The 18,806-nt window shown below is 50.1% G+C and overlaps 2 long non-coding RNA genes across 2 annotated transcripts; both read left to right on the top strand.

Annotated features, from left to right (window-relative positions):
- Positions 1 to 9,623: 9,623 nt before the first annotated feature.
- On the top strand, positions 9,624 to 10,809 carry LOC121110564. The gene is made up of 2 exons (XR_005859193.1): positions 9,624 to 9,708; positions 10,283 to 10,809. It is a non-coding gene; the product is annotated as an uncharacterized LOC121110564 (long non-coding RNA).
- Positions 10,810 to 12,254: 1,445 nt separating this feature from the next.
- Positions 12,255 to 15,165, top strand: LOC124417917. Its single transcript, XR_006939159.1, has 4 exons — positions 12,255 to 12,292; positions 12,955 to 13,044; positions 13,235 to 13,298; positions 13,562 to 15,165. It is a non-coding gene; the product is annotated as an uncharacterized LOC124417917 (long non-coding RNA).
- Positions 15,166 to 18,806: the final 3,641 nt, after the last annotated feature.

Genomic DNA, 18,806 nt, shown 5'->3' with positions numbered 1-18,806 from the left:
GTAAGAAGGAGTGTGTCAATTTCTAGCCACAGGTCTCAAGATGTATCTTATTGAAAAGCCAAAGTATTGCACAGTGGGAATTTTCCTGACTCATGAATCAGTGTCCTACAAATACCTCATTTCCCAAAAATCATGGTAACTGCTACATAGTATATATGGGATTCATGAGTTGTTTTTTCCAGACAAGTGTAAACAAATAGGTGTGTGGCATCAGAAAATAGAAGAAAACAGACAGAATTAATGTGCAGCAAAATCAAAATTAGTGAAAGCAGGAGAGAGGTGCCAACGGGCCTGTGAGATTTGGCCCCATAAGACAGTCTCCTGGGTTAGATTTCACAAGAATTTCTAAGATCCATAAGAGAAGGGGTGGGGTCTTGTTGTTTTGACCCAAGTATCACAGTGCTGTCAACTTTATTCTGTTCCATTACTTCACATTTCTTCTGGTTTCAGTCATCTCTTCACAAACCTTGTATAGGAAAGGGGGAAATATTTCATGTGAAACCTGGCCTGTGTGGCTCCCAGGAAACAACTGCACTGAGCAGATGGGATGCTCAGAATAAGCACAGCAATTGTAGATCCGCAAGGCCAAGACAGTCTCTTCCCAGACCCAAATCCCATGACTCCTTCAAACACTTCCATAAACATCTCCCTGTGAAACAGCAGCCTGTTTTTCTCACTGTTCAGCCTGGCTTGGGCTGGTGGGTAGAGTAATTATGTTAATTTTACCATCAAAATGATTAACCATTCCATTTCAGCCAAGAAAATGCTGGAAATTGGCTCATGATTTATTCTGCGCTCTTATTTCATCTCATCCTTTTAACACGGCACTTTGGTCTCCCTGCAGCTTGCTGGCCAATTAGTCGAATCAAAGGAGACACATAGAAATGCAGGCCTTAAATGCAGCTCTGGTTCAGGCTTTGGTGGGATCTGGACAGATTCATGCCCTAGAGGGTTGGGGAATAACATCTCCTTACCCTCCTCTGCCAGGCTGGACTTCATCTCCTTCATGTTCAAGAAATCACCTCCCTGGGGGACAGGCAGCTCTCAAGTTCAGGAGCTTCTCTGTGAAGTGGAGAGTCTCTGAGCTTGGTGCAAAGATGAAAGAGACTGGCCTTTTGCCACCTAAAATAGTGATAAAACTGCATGAATGGAAGCCCAACCCAGCTGGAAGCAGCACTGACTGGGCTGGAAGGAGCCATGTTCCTTCACCCCTGCACTGAGTTGGACGGCTTGCCACAACAAGAGCGCTTTCTCTAATCTGTTTTGAGTGACCCCCCCCTCCCATGGGATCTCCAACACTTCCCTGGGAAATCTTGCGTGGCCCAACACATCCCTTTGTCAAGACGTTTCCCTGGGCACTTCATGTTCAGTTAAAAGCCCCATCCCTCTTCATTGTGTTTTCTTTATGCCTTGATGCTTCCTCTTCCTCTCTGCACATGCATTTTGCTTGATAGCAAGTCAGAGAACCAATCCCACATATCATCCACCCATGCACCTTGTACTTTCACCCTTCCCATCCTCTCTCCCTGTTCTGCCTTGATTTTCATGCTGACGCATAAAGACTTTAGGCACTGCCCATACCTTGAAGGTCCATGAAGCATTCAGAGGGTACACCAAGTGGATGTCCCTATCTGCCATGCCCTTAGTAAACCACTTATGCCCTGCTGTTCTGTATGTCATGTGTGTGGTGTGCTATCCAGGATACGTATTCACCCATGGCACTGTCCTCAGGCACGTGCTGTGTCTGCACAGCCAGGTTAAGGGGAGGGACCCTTCCATAAAGGTTGCAATCACTGTGGAGCAGTTTGTCTCCTGCTCACCTGTCTCAGGCCAGTTCCTGCAGGCTGCTAAGTGGAAGTGACTCCAAGGCTCTCCTGGGGCCGCCTCCCCATTTATCTCAATGAGAGCTGTGACATCCCAGACTGTGATGCATGAGGCATGCCACGTTCCCCCACGCTGTGACGCCTCTGGTTTTTCTGCTTTGCTGCCTCTCTGCGGCACTCTCCCATGGGACACCCATCACTGCTGAGGGTGATGGCTCCTGTACTCAGTTCAGCAGGAAGCAATACATCCGAGGGCATAACGTATTGTTTTCCTTTTTTCCTTTCCTTCCCTTTCCTAGGAGAAAACGCGTTGTTTTCTGTGAAGGATAGGAAAGGAAAAAAGGGAAGGGAAGGAAAGGAAAAGGAAAGAAAGAATAGGAAAGGGAAGAAAAGAGAAGAAAAGGGATTAAAAAGTAAATCTGATGTTTGAATATCTGCTTTTGAACTTTCTGGTTTGCTCCTGCTAAAAGACACAGTAGTTTCCAAAGAGGCCAACATTTCTGGATATTAACTCCACATGTATATATATATATACCACTGCTCCCCAGCCCTAAAATGGGCTATGGGAGAAGAAAGAGGAATTGGGACTCGAGGTGTCCAGAAGAATAGAGCAGCCCCATCAAAAGGAATGCGACCATTCGTGTGTCACAGCTATGGCACTCAGGGCTTGGGGACAGGTGGCTTCACATGGGGACTTTGGCACGGGCACGGGGCTGAAGGCAAATGTCCCAGGCCCCAGACTGGTGAGTCTAAGAGATGCATTATGCTTCAGCAAGCTGCAAACCACACAGACACAAATGACTTTTAAATTAACTTTGCAAACCGTTCAGGGAGGAGGGTTCCCTCTGAATAGTGTAAATGGTGGAAATTTGGGCACTGATCTAAATAGTAACGGCTTTCCCAAATTAAAATACTACAGGAAGGTAGAGAGAGCAACATCCCCTCCGTGCCACAGCCCTGAACTCCTCTGCTGCAGAGCCAAGGGCTATAAATTACCAACAAGTGACTTTTCTCGTAAATGGTTTTAATTTTTGTGTTTATGTTCGAAGAGGGAACTGCAGGATCTATAACACAACAGATTGCTGCTGGTTCTTCCCACAGAGCTCCTGGGCATCTCTCGGCCTTTTATATTCTGCTTTCCCATTAATGGGTAGCCCTAAAGCAAAGCCAAGGAGGCTCGTTGTCGGTCAAGTCCATTCCCAAGACCAACCTGGAGACGGATGGATGCAGCCAGGGTCAAATAATGGCCAATTTCATGCCACAGCAGGAGAAAGGAGGCGGTGAAGTCCTAAAGGGAGATGCAGTTGCATCTGCTGGCGCATCCCCTGAACATCTGATACCTTCTCCAGGCTCAGTTTGTCCTTGCTGAGCTGTTTCCTGTTCATGCACAGAAGGAGGGCATCCTGCAGAGGTAGGCAGGTGGATCTGGAGCAGAGGTGGCTGTGTTGCATCCTTTTGAGACAAGGAGAGGCTGGACATCCTCTGGGGAGAGGGTGAGCAGAAAGCCAGCCTGGAGATGGGAAGGGTTTTTTGGGGTCTGGCCAGAGGACTGGCACTGACTGTATTCCCAGCTGCAGTGCTGTGGTTCCTACATCTTTATGGGACATAGAAAAGCATCTCAAATCACCATTTCCTTGCCCAGGACTCAGGAAAGAGTTGTCCAAAGAAGACAACAGTCCTCACATTTGCATCCAAGAGCTGTAGCTTGTTCAAATGGAAATCAGCACTCCAGGAATACAAAAGTAAACGTCAAGCCTTTGCTCTTGACCCTCTTTACGCACCTCCATGCATGGGCAGAGCAGCTCCTTCTCCAGCAATGCCACAGAGCTGGCATGCATACAAAAGTAGAGAGGCCACAGGCAGCCTCACAGTGTCTGAGCTGCTTCTTCCTGGGCAAGATGGGCCCTCTGGGAGGGATTCCCATGCACAGAGGTTTTGGGGATGGGGAAGAAGTCTTCAATTGCATTTCTAATAGTGACATGTTGAGTATCAGGCCTTTGCAGCTGGACCAAGGAGGCTGGCACCTCCTGCTCCTCTCTGCCAGCTCATTACCACCATTTTCATTACTAGTGGCAGAGCATTTCCTTCTAACCCTGTCCTTCTGCAATGACCCAGATGCTACGGCTCTGATTTTCCACCCTTCACATGTCCCTGATTGCTGGCTTGCATCAGGACACCCCAGTCTCCCACCAGCACACAGGGATACTCTTGACTATTCATTGAATCGTAGAATCATAGGATGGTTGGGTTGGAAGGGACCTCAAAACCTATCCAGTCCCAGTTCCTGCCATGGGCTGGCTGCCCCCCACCAGCTCAGGCTGCCCAGGGCCCCATCCCACCTGGCCTTGGGCACCTCCAGGGATGGGGTACCCACAGCTCTGTGGGCAGCTGTGCCAGGGCCTCACCACCCTCTATGTAAATAATTTCTTCCTAACATCTAACCTATTGTCCTCATGGGCTCTGGCCACGTGTCATTTTGTCTCCACACAAGCCCAGATAATTCCTCAATTGCTAGTTACTCCAATTGTTCACCTATCCCTCTCTCCTCCAGAAGCTATCAGCACTTGGAGGGCCAACAAGATGGTCAAGTGGATGAAGCAGATGGAGATGCTGGGCAATCACCATTTCTTGCCCTGGAGAAAAGAAATCTAAAGGAGGAAATCCAGTTGCTGCCTTCAGCTATGTAACTGGGCATCATGGATAAGGGGGACCCAGACTCCTCAAGCATCACTGCAGAAGGGCAGTGGGAAAAGCTGAATTTGAGGGAAACTCCTGTTGACAGTGCAGAGCAGAAGGGTGGCCCGCAGGCTCGGAGAGCTCTTGTCCTACACAACAACTGCAGTTTTTTTACTGGACCAAGCTACAGCTGACCCAAGAAAAACAGAGTTTGCTGCTATTTTTGCTATTTATTGCTGCCTGAGCTCTGGTGGACTTGGTGGAAACTGTGTGACGCCGATCCCATCCTTACCGACAATTCTGCTGTATTTGTACGCTGGGTCACAAGAGGGAGCAATTGCCCTATTTGTCGTTTCCTGGCTGGAAAGCCTCTTGCTGGCCTCGACCCCTGGCTCCGGGGATTTGGGGCAGCCTGGATCTCAGAACAGCACCCAACAATATCCCTGACCCCAGATTTCAGGTCTCAGCGAGGCTGCCAAGGATGAACGTGACTGCACAGGACAGGCACAGGTCTTCTACCCACTGAAGCTTCAGAGGGTAACTGGGATCCCGTGTGGGATGCAGAGCCCACAGCCTGCAGTTTTAGGATGTTGCTGCATCTCCTAAACCTCCAGGAGCAGTGGGGACAGGGGAAGAGCTGCCCCATTGCTCAGGGATTTCAGGACTGTTAGAGTCTCTCACTTCCCATGAGTGCTCATTCAGCTGGGAAAGCTGCAAGAAAAACCCTTTCTCAGCAACTTAGTCCATCAGAGGCCAGGCCAGCAACTTCCCTTGCTCCCCACCCAGGCCAGCAGGCAAGGCATGGCTGCACATACCCTTTGACCCTGTGCCAAATACTCTGTGGAAGTTCAGGGCCACCCAGCACAAAGCCACAGCTGTGTAAACATCTGGACTCCTGGCCAGAAGCCTTCCTCTGGAATCACTGGGACTTCTCAGCGTGTGTGAGGAAGAAATGCTTGAGCCTCCCTGCTATTCCCAGTGGGAACCAGAAAGGGAAAGGTTCCATCTTCTCTCCCATGGAGTTGCAGCTGGGTCTGCAGTGAAGGTTTTGATTTTTCAAGCAATCCCTCTGCTCAACCCTCCATGTACCTCTGAGCCATTGACCTGCACCCAGCTGCAGCCCTCCACAAGGTCCCTCCACCATAAGCTAGATGGATGGAGATGTCACCACCTCACTTGGACCATATTTGGCTGAAATCTGTGCTGATGGCTGGCGGGGCTGCAATGGGGCCTAAGGGGACAAAGCTTCTCAGGATCCCATAGCACTTGCATGGGATAGCATGGGTCCAGAACTCCAGTAGGTTTCCCCAGCACTGCCCAAAGATTTGCTAACATCATCCATGGAACAACAAACATTCCATGGGGGGCAGCATGCTGCCTCTCATCCCCTTCTCCACGAGACCCCCAGCTTGAGATGGGATGAGATCCGGACTTTCCCAAGCCGCCCTCACCTGCTGGGTAGCCAATGAGGCTGAATGTCCCCTATGTGAACGGCAGTGCCACCAGACCCCATTAACCATGCACACAGAAAGCCCCAGAGCCTCATTTCCCCAGACTGGTCCTTCCCACCCCCACCAGCTGCCCCAGCTGCTCATTCCAGGCATGTTTCTCATGGCCGTGGAGGAATGCAAAGCCCTGGGGTGTTTGGGAGACCAACGCAGAGCTCTTCTGAAAAGGGACAGTGAGTGATGTCAGCGGAAGCATATTTTTAACTCCTGTTTGAATGAAAAGGAAACGACCCAGAGGAAACGCATCAAAAAGGAAAAAAAAAAAACTCCTCCTGACAATGAAAAGCTCAGCTTTACTTTCAAGTTTTGCTTTTCCCAGGACACTGACTGCCTCCTGCCCTCAGCCAGGAGGGGAAAAGCAGAGCGAGGGAGCACAAGCGTGCCTGCACACTCTGCAAACAGGATGCCATGGCTGCAGGGAGAGCAGGAGGCAGAGCAGCAGGATATGGGACGTGCAAGAGCTTGTGACAGCCCCTCTGGCCACTGCCCTTTGTGCAGGTGGGCACACTGGCTGTCTCAGGCTATGTGGAAAGGGGCAGAACTGATGCTGTGCAAGCCATCGAGACCTCCTTTTTTGAGGCTGGCGGATGGGTGACTCCATGGTGAGATAAAGCCAAGGGAAACAAAGGCGATGGTTCTGCAAGGAAGAGCCCTCGAATGTTTTCTATGCTAAGCCATGGCTCAACTGGCAAAAATCCCTGCAGCAAAACCTGGTGGAAGCAGGGGCTCGATTGCCTTTGGGATCTCAGATCAAAGAATCATAGAATCATAGAGTGGTTTGGTTTGGAAGGGACTTCAAAGACTGACTAGTTCCAACCCCCCTACCCCAGGCAGGGTCGCTAACCACCAGGTCAGATTGCTCAGGGTCCCATCCAGCCTGGCCTCTCATCATTCCATCAGAGTGCAGACCATCATCCAACAGGACCCAGATTTCACTCCTAGGGAAAACTGTTAGCTTCAGGTCCACCGCTGCCCCAGCCCAGGGTGTTCTTTTGAGGGGAGGAAGCAATGGGAGAAATTCCACTTACTCCATAGGACGGAGAATGAAGCATTTGTTGAAATCTCTGCCAGAAAGGCTCATTAACACCACCAGATGCCGCATTTTATTTAGCAATATGTAGTTCCTGAAGAAGAAGGGAGGGATGCAGGAAAGTAGAGGTGGTACACTAATGTGGGGCGTGCCCACGGTCCCATGCAATACCACGACCTGCGTGTCGATGGGGCCAGCATCCTTGGGCACCACCCTGTCATGGGGCTCTGCCTGCCTTCCCTGCATTTCATTTTCACGGGGCTGAACTCTATCCAGACCTGCACAGGGCAGTTATTTTTAGGTGCTGCAAAGCAGAGGACAAGAAGGGCCTGGGCTCAGCCGCAGGAAAGTGGAGCTCAGCGAGGCAGGAAGAAGCTGCAGGGTGGGTGCGAGCAGCACGCCCTGCCTGCAGCCATAGTGGCTCCTTCCTCTATCACCAGCTTCCCAGAAACCACTCCCAGGAGAAGGCAGAGGAGAGGACAGAGCAGGGAGAGGTGGAAGGAGAGGGGCCCCCAGAGCACCCCATGAGACCCCAGCCTGGATGATGCTGCCAACCCTGAGCAACAGCAAACACTCCCATGGCAAATCCTCAACCTCTTTCCTTGCAAAAATGTGGGCAGCACAGGGGTCCACGTCCCTCTTCTGCATGCACATGAAGTAGATGTAATTAGGGACAGACTGGTTGATATTTTTTTCCTGCACCATATAAACCTCTGATCCACTTGGTGTGCATTTCTTCTTGTGTGCCCCATAGTTTTGGGAAATCCCTGCTTGCCTCAGTGGTCTGTCTGCCTACAAAATGAGGTGCTCATCCTTGCTGCGGATCTGAAGTTTCTGCAGGGAGATTTAATGTAGCATGGGACTTCGTGGCAGATCTATTTTTGCTTTAGGCAAGGAGATGCTCTGCAAGAGGACGCTGGGGTTTCTTCCAAGTCCTTCTGAGCTACCTCCATGACTTCAGCAGAGTGATGGTCCCCAGCACTCAGAAGCACATCTCCAGCCATGGTTGCTGACACACCACTCACCCGCTAGACCAAACTTTGGCTGCAGATCAGGTTTTCCCCTAAAGAAGCTTTCCAGCCTCCAACATTTATCCTGCTGCAAGTTGGATATTGGGGAAAACAGCTTCTCAGGGAGAACGGTGAGGCAGTGGCACAGACTGCCCAGGGAGGTGGTGGAGTCACTGTCCCTGGAGGTGTTCATGAAACACAGAGATATGGCGCTGAGGGACGTGGTTAGTGGGCATGGTGGGGATGGGTTGGCAGTTGGGCTTGGTGATCATAGAGGTCTTTTCCAGCCTTAATGATTCTATAATTCTCTGATTCCATGAAATGGTGTCCAGGCTTGCATCAGCACGTTCCTTGTGGCTGGTGGTCCCGGCTGGGAGAAAAGCAGTGGGGTCAGAAGTTTGCTTTGCTGATGCAGTCCCTACCTCCTGCCCCGCAGGTATTCCCACAGCCTCCCCGGCTTTGATGGACAACTTCCTTCAGGCTGAGTGACACTTGGGGACCCACCAGGGTGTGCGAGGGGTTTTGAGGACGGCTGACCTGCTCTCCACCCTGCAACAGAGACAAGAATGAGCCCTTGCCCTCTTCTTCACCCACCTCCGCCCCATGGCCTGGAGGAGCCGCTGAACCCTGTCCCTTGACCTGTGAAAGAGGAGGAGGACGGCAGGACCCGCGGAGGCTGGCTGCCACCAAGTGTCCCCCAGCGTGGCGGGCCACCCCCGGCATTGTGTGGGGAGGAAGGGGCTACAGGGACGGCCCCATCCCGCCCGCACCGTGAAAGCTGCCTTTGTCACGGGGCTGTCACCCGGGGCGAGGAGCCATGGCCTCTGGTTTCCAGGGAGACGGGAGGAGGAGGAGGATGGGGAGGAAGGTGGGAGATGGCAAGAGGGAAAAAATATATTTTTAGCCCAATATTTACGGTTTGTCCCTTTTTGGCTCTCCAGTTCCGTCCGATTTTCAGGGAGTTCAAAGGTGCTTTCCTGCTTCCTACAAGCACAGGGCTATTGATGGCTGTGTCAGACAGCCCGGCTGCCACGGACAGCTGCACGATGTGCGCGTGGAAATGGCTTCGTTGCTTGGGAGTAACTTCAGAGCAGCTGAAGTGATGAGATGCTATCTGTAGCCCTGTATGTGAGGCAGCATCTCAAAGGGAGGGCGGTGAAGAACAGAACAACGTGCTGGATAGTAGGAAAAAAATCCACAACAAACAACGGAGTTTGCCAGGGAGATCTCTCTACATTTGGGATTCTCCTCAGGAGGAATGATGCTAATCCTGCCCCATGGGCTATTTCGAGCAAAGGTGGCCTAGTTGCTGTAGCTCTTCTTGCTGGTTCTAGCTCTGGGGATGCTCTTGTTCTTCCTCTGGTATTCAGGAGAGGATGAATATTGTATTTGCACAACGTTTCTGTATATCTCAAAGCTCTGCTTGTTCTGTCCTGGATGATTCTTAAATGAGAAATGGCTTTCCCTGGCTGGGGACCTGTTACCATGGGATTCCATGCTGCAGGAGCCAAAAGGGTCATTTCTTACACAGGCAGAAACAGAGGGGGACCTCAGGCTAGAACTCTGTCTTTCCATGGTGACCATGGTGTCCATGGAAGCACTGAGCATTTGGGTCTTTGGGGATTAGGAAAGTTGAACTGGGAGTCCCGCTGGCATTGCAGGTGTGTTGCTTTTTTCCCCTATGGAAGATGCGTGTCCCACATCACTGGGAGGACAGAGGGGGGTAACAGTGGGCATTTCAGAGCTTGAGACACCAGGGCTCCTGCATCCTTATAAAACAGCTTGCACGCACCTTTTCCCTCTGCATTAGCTGTCAGCATATGGAGCATGGCAGACTATTTAAGGAAAACGCCCAATAGCATTACTATTACTTACCATAAAAGCCTCGTGTTTCCAATAACAGCCTAATGTTCCAGGCACCTGTCCAACAAATTCAGAGTTTTTCTTACCTGCCCACTGCAGGATTCACATCCCTCAGATCTCCCAGCAAGCATCTAGTCTGGCACTGCACAATTGCAAGGCTCAGGAGGAGCTCAAACCCACTGTCACATTTGTCTGTAGTGGGGACAGTGGTCAGGAGGATCTCTCATCCCTACTGGCAGTCATCTATATGGACTTCTAGTGCGTTGCAAGCAACAAGCAGCATGCGAGAGGCAAAGTAGAATCCCTAAATCTTGCAACCAGTTCAGCCTCTTGCTGGCTGGTGGCATCTGCCCAGCTTTACTTCTATTGCAGCTCCAGCATGGCCCCTGTATGACCACAGCTTCTCATGGCAGATGACAACAGAGGGGCCGAAGAGACCCGATGCCACTCTCGCCTAGTGACACAGTCACCCTGTTGCTGGAATGAGGCGGAAATGGACAAATGGATCAAAAACAAAAGGGCTCCGAAATGTTTTTCTTGATCAGATCCCATGAGCCCCATCAGCAGCATCCGCAATGGCTTTTACAGAGCAGGCTGGGCGGCGTGATTTTGTTCATGTTCCCAGGGAACAAAACAACATCACAAACACGCGTCTTGCTGAAAACACTCCCTCCAATCTGAAACCATGATTGTTCACCAGCAAAGTTACTCGTGGGCTTGGGAAATAATTCACAAGCAGAGGAGATGGTGTAACAGGATGTGGGCATCTAATCTCTCCGTACCAGGAGACAGTCATAAGCACTGGCACTTACCCAGCAGTCAGCTACAATTTGTTTGCACACAGGGTTTGCTGGAAAATTGCATCCAGCCGTCCAGTTAATAAAAATCATCTTCACACAGCTCACCGGCAGTGTTTGCTGAATGAGAGATGGCTGCTAAATTATTCACTCTGCACTATTGGAGTCTCAGCGGTGGAAGAGAGGGGAGGAAGATTTTGCTGCTGCTAGTCATGTTATGCTGTCAATTCATTCTCAGGGCTGAGAGTCTGCCATCTGGTACTGAACTCACCAAGAAAGATGGGGGGGGGGGGGGGAGGAAGGCAGCATTTTTAAGCATTGATTGCTCATCATATGGCAGCTCTAGAGCACATTTTCTAACATTCATGAGAAGTACGAATCCAGAGGGAAGCGCAGAGCGGAAGGGATAATGTGCCATTTAGAGTATTCCACCCACACAGATGTAAAGGAAATGTGTGAGGGCACAAAACCCCATTCTGCCTGTCCAGCCTGCCACACCTGGGAGGTCAACGCAGATGGCTGACATAGCATAACCTCCTAGATGTGTTCCTGAGCTTCACATCAGGCACCTTCCCATTCCTCCAAGCATTTAGTGGTCTCCTTGGCTGCTGAGCTACCTTTCAGCCCACTTGAATTTTGATGGATTTTAACCCTGACAATAGGAAAGTAAAAATTTTTGGATGGTGATTGGTGTTATAGGAGATCCTTGTTGCTCAGTAGACAGCTGGTAATGCCACAGAGCAAATTGCTCCTCCTTTGGTGTCACTGTTGGTGGAACTGCACAATGACCAAATTCTGGATGCATCGCCTGTGTCTGGAAACACATCCAGCCCTGCTGCATGCAGCACCAAGCAGTTTGCTTTATCAGGAACCAACCAGAAGAATGCATTAATGAACTGAGCAGAGTGAGTGTGTCCCTGCAGGCAGAGCTGCAGAAGGAGATAGAGCCCCTTGGCAGGGTATGAAAGGAGAGCAAAAGAAAAGGAGGAGGCAACAAAAGTCAGAGGGGAAAATGAGCTCACTGACTTGTTCAGCCACAGATTGACATCATGGAGCACTAGAGATCTGGGGGGCTTTCAGTCAAGGATGAAGTGGTGGAGATAAAGGAACCACATGATTCATTGATGTCTTATGTGACCTAGACAGGAAGGAGGTACAAAGATACAGAACTACCATGTGCTTTCCTATGCTGCATCACAACACTGCAACAAGATACTCTGGTTAAGTCCATTAGCTGAGAGGCTTGTTCCTTTTCATGCCTTTTCCTCTAGTTAATCAGTGTCTGTATGGCCAGCATTGCACTGGGACATGAAGAAGGAGCTTGAAGAACAGGTTAAGATCCTCAACATGTTGTAGTTTGGACTTAAAGCATTCACAAGACCCTTGGCATGTGTATGTGAACTGCTAAGTCATGGCCTGAGCCAATGATTGAGCACCTGGTGGGGGGTCAGCCAGCCCTGGGAGCACAGGTGAAAGCAATTCAGCTATGTGACTGGAAGGGGCTAATCTAACCTAACCTCATTTAAGGGCTGGCTACCACAAGGGGTGGATCTCTATGTGGAGGTTCCTCTTTCTGGAGTATTTGGTGAGTGTTGGGATGGATAAGCAAATCTTTCCTTCTCTAACTGGTTTGTGACTATTACCTTTTTTGGGGGGTAATTTAGGGCTGGTTATCTGCCATTGCCTTTCCCTACAGTGTAGTACAAGAACCTTTATTAGGGCATAACCCAAACAAACATCCTATGAGCTTTGTTAGCTTTTTCTTTTTATTATTTACCCATCACACAGGCTGCTTTTTCACCAACGTTCGTGCCTGCTGTCCCTCAATACAAGAAGAATTCACTGATGAATAGGGGCAGAACTTGTTTTTGCCTGGTTCTATCCTCAGCACCTCCCTACCTGTCCTTTGCCATATGCTCTGCCCATTGCCTTCTCCCTCTGGCCATAGTGTCTCATAGTAGAGGAAGAAAGCTTTGAGACAAGCTTGAAATTCCAGTTCTCTGTGGCTTCTTGCACCCATCCCATCTCCTGTTCTGGAGCACAGACTGAAGCTGCTGCTCTCTTCTCATGAACTCATCTTGCTAATAAAGAATCACAGAATCATAGGATGGCTTAAACTGGAAGTAACCTTAAAGATTATTGAGCTGCATTGTCCCCACTGTGGGTAGGGTCACCAACCAGAAGAGATGCCTCTTGCACAGTGTTGGATGCTTATTCTCTTGTGTTCTCTCCATTTCTTTTTTGAAGCTTGTCTTTCTGTGCTGAAGGACATTCAAAATAAAGACAACCTTCCCTCAAAAATATCAAGCTGTGTAATCCCAGAGGCACATCTTTCAGGTAAGGCGTGGACGTGCTCATCCCTTCATCAAGGGAAAGGCATTTTCCCCCTTATTTATTCTCTGGCACCTCATACTCACGCAGCCTGTTTCTTTCCCTCTGAAATATGGTGGGATTTTGGTCTGTGTGCTGGGAAGGGGGGGGGTATTTGATTTTTAATGCTTAGTTATTTATTTTTGACATTGCACAGGCCATTCCAGCACCCGCTTTATCTCCAGTGATCTCTGACCCCTGCGTGTCAGGAGTTCAATCTGGTACGTTCCACTCTTTGCCCCCACTTAATTCTTTTTTAGCTGCTCGGCCTTTGAAACCTGGTGCCATATGCCAGCCCCAAAGAGCCCTGATCAATACCGGGGGACCGCGTCCCTGTGACCTTGCAACCTGCCCCGTAAAGGGCAGAGGGCAGAGCAGAGTGTTGGCCATGTTCTCATTACGAGATTTCAGCTGCATTTGTTGGAGGGGGAGGGAGAGCCTTTCTTTCTCACTTTCTTTCTTGCTTTCTTTTCATGAAACTTAGGCACCAGAGCTCCTGGCTGCCTGTTGACTCCTTGACTTCATTTAATGGAAGTGAGCAAAATAGCAGCTGAAAATCAAGATGCCTGAGGATTTAAAATAGGAAGATCAGCAGCACGTCTTGGTGGAGGAAAGGGGTTGTTTGTGTCCATCCTTTTCAGATAGCCAGGATGCTTTGAGGTACAAAGCCTTGGTCACCCTCTTAAGCAGGGGGACCCATTAAAAACTGCCTGGTCTGCACAGAAGAGCCCTGGAGACGTTGTAAAAGAGGCACCCAATTTCTCTCCTCTTCCATGGCCTCTGTCCAAAGGAAGAGACTGCAGAAAGATGTTGGGGACACCCAGCTGGGGTGCCTTATCCCCAGGTCCTACATCTCAGTCTTGGGGCAGTGCTGGGGGGGGATCCTCAGCCCATTCCAATGAGTGTGAAATATTCCTTCTTGGGCCACCACATCTTGAAGCCACCTTTCTTTAAGGCACAGATCTGGTCATTTCTTCTTGGCTCTGCACAAAAAAGTACATGCGCCTGCTTTCTGCCCTTGCTCCTTTCCTTTTTAGAACAAGGAGTAGAAATAAAAAGGGAAAAGCTTGCAGTGTCTCCATGGGACAGCAGAGCTTTGATGGGACAGCTTCCAAAGGGAGATTTAACCCAGCTTCATTTCATCAGAGAGGAAAACCCAAAGCTAATGCTGAGAGAGAGGCACTCACCCAGGAGCAGCCATCTACCAAGTGATACAAGGTGGGGAGACAGAAATGTTCCTTTTAGCACAGGACATTCTGTCTGCCTCTGTGGATCCCATTCCCATAGTGATGGGGACCACAGGGTGATTTGATGGGAATGTGACTGGCTGCTAGTTTAATTCCTGGGCTCAGCACAACTGTGTAAACCCACCCAATAAAACTTTTCCCTTCTCTCCTTTGCTTCCACCTCTGCAAAAGGATGGGCACACCAAGCTCTGTGGGACAAATGCTGTGTCCCATGCAACAGTACTCCAGCTGACCCTCTCAGACCACCAGTTTAGGGTCAGGTGTTTCTATAAGCCTCTAAGCAGACTTCAGGGGGCATTTCTGAGCTGAGTTGAGAACTCCCTCTCTCACCCTAATTATCCACAGGATGAAAATATCCTAGATCTCCCCAGGATATATTCAGGGATGCTCCCTGAGGCTGGAGAGCAGAGAATTCCCCATTTGGCATTGCGCTGCAATCCCAAAGTTCACCCAAGGACAAGAGCAATGGGGCACTTCATCCTTCTGATTGAGCGCACCATACCCATGGGTGGCAAGGGGAGCTGATACCCCAGACAGAGGGCACTGCTGTGCTCCATCCAATTAACCCTTCTGATAGCTTCGATTAAAAATAAAGGGGCCTTCAGGTCCCTGCTGGAGTGGCCTATTTTATGTGTGCATCTCCTTGGTTTTGCCTCAGCGTATGATGTTCAGGAAGCAGTTATTTCAGGAAAGGTACGCTATAGATAACTGATCTGCCAGCCAGGTGTCATGTTCCTTCATTTATTTTCAATTACTTTGTCTCATTAGCTCCAGTGAGAATTGCCTGGTGTCAATTCATTTGGTCACCTCCGTGCGTGCTGCACCTCTCCAGTGGCACGTCTCTGGCGTGGTGTGATCCCTCCCTAGGGGACACTGTTACAAAACAGCTCTGCTTCTCTTTCAGCTTCATCTTGTTCTTGTCTTCTGGGCCGCTCTCTGCTTTAAGCCCCTTCTCAGGGTCACACAGAGTTGCCGGAGGAAAGCAGGGGAGAAGTGCAGTATTTGGGGTAAGAGCCAGTCCTATACACATTACAGCAATAGGTGCTAGCATTCACAAGCTGCAAAGCCTTCCAGCAAACCTCATTCCCAATCCTAACTCCTTGACAGGAGGTTGCAGTGGGTGGGGGTTGGTCCCTTCTCCCCAGTTACAGTGACAGGATGATAGGTACTGGCCTTAAGTTGCACCAGGGGAGGTCCAGGTTGGAAATGAGGAAAAAAATTTCTTCTCCAAAATAGTGGTGAGGCATTAGCACAGGTTGCCCAGGGAGGTGGTGGAGTCACCATCCCTGGAAGTGTTCAAGAAAAGGGTTGATGTGGCACTGAGGACATGGTTTAGTGGGCAGCATTGGTGGCAGATGGACAGTTGGGTCTTACAGGTCTTTCCCAGCCTCAACAATTCTGTGATTCTCAGTGCTGTCAGGACAGAGGTGAGATCCCAGGACTTCCTGGACTGTCATTTCATTCCCTGCACTGTGTGTACACAACTCATAGAGTTGCCTCTAAGAATGCACTTCTGGTCAATGCTCGTGTTCACCCCTTTATCTGGGGGAGCACCCACCAATACCCCAAAGCCACCACGGCTCTAGAGAGAGGTGATTTGTGCTGGTAGTCCCAGGGCTTGTCACGCTCCCTGTGTGAACAATCCTTTTAGCCCTTTTGTTCTGGTTCCATGTCCATCCACTTGTGCCCAACCCCACGTAACTGAGTGGGGACAGATGCTGGAACAGATGGTAGCATAAAGAGGCAGAAGAAGACATCAATGCCATCAGATGCACGTGGAAGAGAGAAACTAGCCCTTCACCTCTAGCTGCAGATTTCTCCTACTTTCCAGAACAGCATAAAGCCCTTCAAAACCAAATTCCCTACTGCCTGAGGGATGTCCTGACCTGCTGTTTGCCTCTAGATCGTCACCAGCAGAACCCCTCATGGTGGATCACCATGAAGTAGATTTGTGCTTGCTCCCTGCACAAGGCTTTTGTGCTTTCACCTGTCCAAGCATGAACTGAGCCGTACCTGGCATGTCCCCAGGGTGACATGAGCAGCTCATCTGCCTGCTCGCTGTCAGCCATGTGGCCAGCTCGGCTCTGGTGGTGACAACAGCAGTGACCAAAGAGGGCATGATGTAATTTTCAGATCCGTTGGGGAGTTTTCAGAAGTGATGGCTGGAAAAAAACAGCAATTTCTCTGTGAAAAAAGGGCACATTCACTCTGGTTCCAATGAGAAAGAAATAAATAGAAAGCCTGGTAGTGACTGTCCTTAATTGATTAGTCATTTCTGCAGATGATAATTGCACATCAAAAGACAGGGATCCTACTGTTTCATGCAAATGTCCTCAGGAATAACAGCAAGGCACAGGGGAAGTGGGTAGAAGAAATAAATCCTTTCAGGCGCTGCCCAGGAGAATTCAGAGCTTGAGTTCCATTTTGGAAAAACAATGTTGCTCTGAACATGTCTGGAAGAAATATCCTCAACCTCCTGAGTGCCAGAAACACAGAGAAAGAGGAGGACAGGAGCGTGCCCCAGCCATGCCTCAGCATCACCTTTTCAGACACCAGCGGAGAACTTGAAGGAAGAGCTGGCTGATGAGCCAGAGTTGGAGTTATTCCTTGTGGGTTCCGCAGTGAGCCCCAGTTTTGGGTGCTTCCCACGCACTGCAGTCTCCCAGGCTCTCTGACTCGTGCCCGGTGTGTCCTGTCCCATTCTGCTCGCCATGCTGCCACATCTGGGCCACCAGCTAAACGCCAACCCTGGGGCTCATCTGAGAACCTCCGTTCCCATTTAATTATTTCAGTGAAGCTGCTAGCCCTGGTGTCTGGCAAAAGAAGCTTGTGAGCATGACTCAGTCAGCCTCCAAAAGCAGCAGTGAAAAAACAAGAATCTGCTGTGAGCTGCATCTTGATTTTTTTAAGCCAACCTCGTGATGCTTTGCAGGGCCAAAGCACGAGTCTGTAATATCAGAACAGTGCCATAAACTGCAGGCGTTTTGGGGCGCTTATAAGAAAAATGGTCATTTTTCACAAGCACGCAGCCATCACTGGGGTCATGGAGACCCTCTTGTAGGGTGTGAGCCCCCCTGCATCAGAGCTACACTGTGGGAGAAGCTTTTGCGGGTGTCATTTCTTGTTTCCGAGGTTCTCAGCTGCCCTCCTCACTGCCTCCGGTAAATCCCAAAACTGTGGGACTCCAGGCCCCACGTCCCAAACATCCCTGAGCACTGGTATGCAAAGCAGAGCCAGGGACACCACCAGACTGTGATCTGGCATCTGCTTAGACCCACCAGCACTGGATTCTTCAGAGCAGTGGTCAGGGATTTGCAGGGCAATAAGCTGCCCTCAGCCCTACCTAAAGGATGACTGGAACACCTAGGAGGCGCTGATGGTCGTGGAGAAACCATTTAGCAAATTCCTCCAGCCTAAATTCCCACTCCCTGGTCCCGACAGCCTCTGGTGGAAATGAGATCTGACCTCCCACCTCCCCCTGTGCAGCTCTGCATGCCTGGATTCCTACATGCTCATCACCTTCAGCGCGGGTTAATGAACAGCTGGCATTTAAATATTCCTTCATCGCTCCATCCACGTCACCGATGAAGTCACAGACAGCGTGTTGGATCTGCAGGTTTGCCTTCAGATCCTTTGCCTTCAGCCGTCTTCAGCACAGAGCTGCTGCAAGCTCCTTCCCCTTTGTAGTCAGCAAAGAGAAATAGGCGCTTTCAGGGCATGAGTCATCTGACCTATTTAGCCATCTTAGGAAGAGATGAATGAGTCCTTAAGAGGGCCCGTTTCTTACTGCTGTCTAGACAGCCAAGCTCTCAGCTGCAGACGCCTACCCTTGCTCTTCAGGCTGGGAAGGACTGCTGGCTAATGGTGGGCTCCCGGCTCCAGCAAAGCGTTGGCTCACACCTGAGTATCCAGGAGAGATTTGAGCTCAGCCTGGCTTTGTTCCCTCCGAAGGGAGGATTTCAACACCGAAAGGGCGGAACACACTTCTGCTGCAGGGAGGGTTTCATGGAGCTGGGCTTCCTCTGCTGTGACAATACGGCGTAGGGCATTTCAGGTCTGAATGTCAGTGGGTGGCGTTAGCCAAGAGGAGGTGTTTTATTATTCTCAGCTAAACCAGCAAAAGTGGCTCGGTCACCCTGGTGGCACCACTACGTGACTGTGACCCAGTGCCAACACCGGCTGGTCTGGGATAAACTTGAGCCTGTAGAGCGCTTGGTCTTCACTAGGATGCAAATAGCAAAGATCATGCAGTTTAAAGAGTCAACCTGTTCTAAGAAGAAGGCCCAACCACCAGGACTGTTTGTGATTCATGGGGCTATTATGAATTTCTCTGTACAAGAGAATGAAAGTGTCCAAGTGAGTGGTGACTACCTCTTCCAGATGGCCTGTGGGCCACTTGCCCGTGGTTCTCTGTTAATCTGCATTACCATTCTTTGCCTTGCCTTGTTCATAAAGATCTGTAGATACCCACGAGATTGGTGG

This window comes from Gallus gallus, chromosome 4 (assembly GCF_016699485.2).
Source record: "Gallus gallus isolate bGalGal1 chromosome 4, bGalGal1.mat.broiler.GRCg7b, whole genome shotgun sequence".
Classification (NCBI taxonomy): domain Eukaryota; kingdom Metazoa; phylum Chordata; class Aves; order Galliformes; family Phasianidae; genus Gallus; species Gallus gallus.
This window is presented reverse-complemented; position numbering and strand designations above follow the sequence as displayed.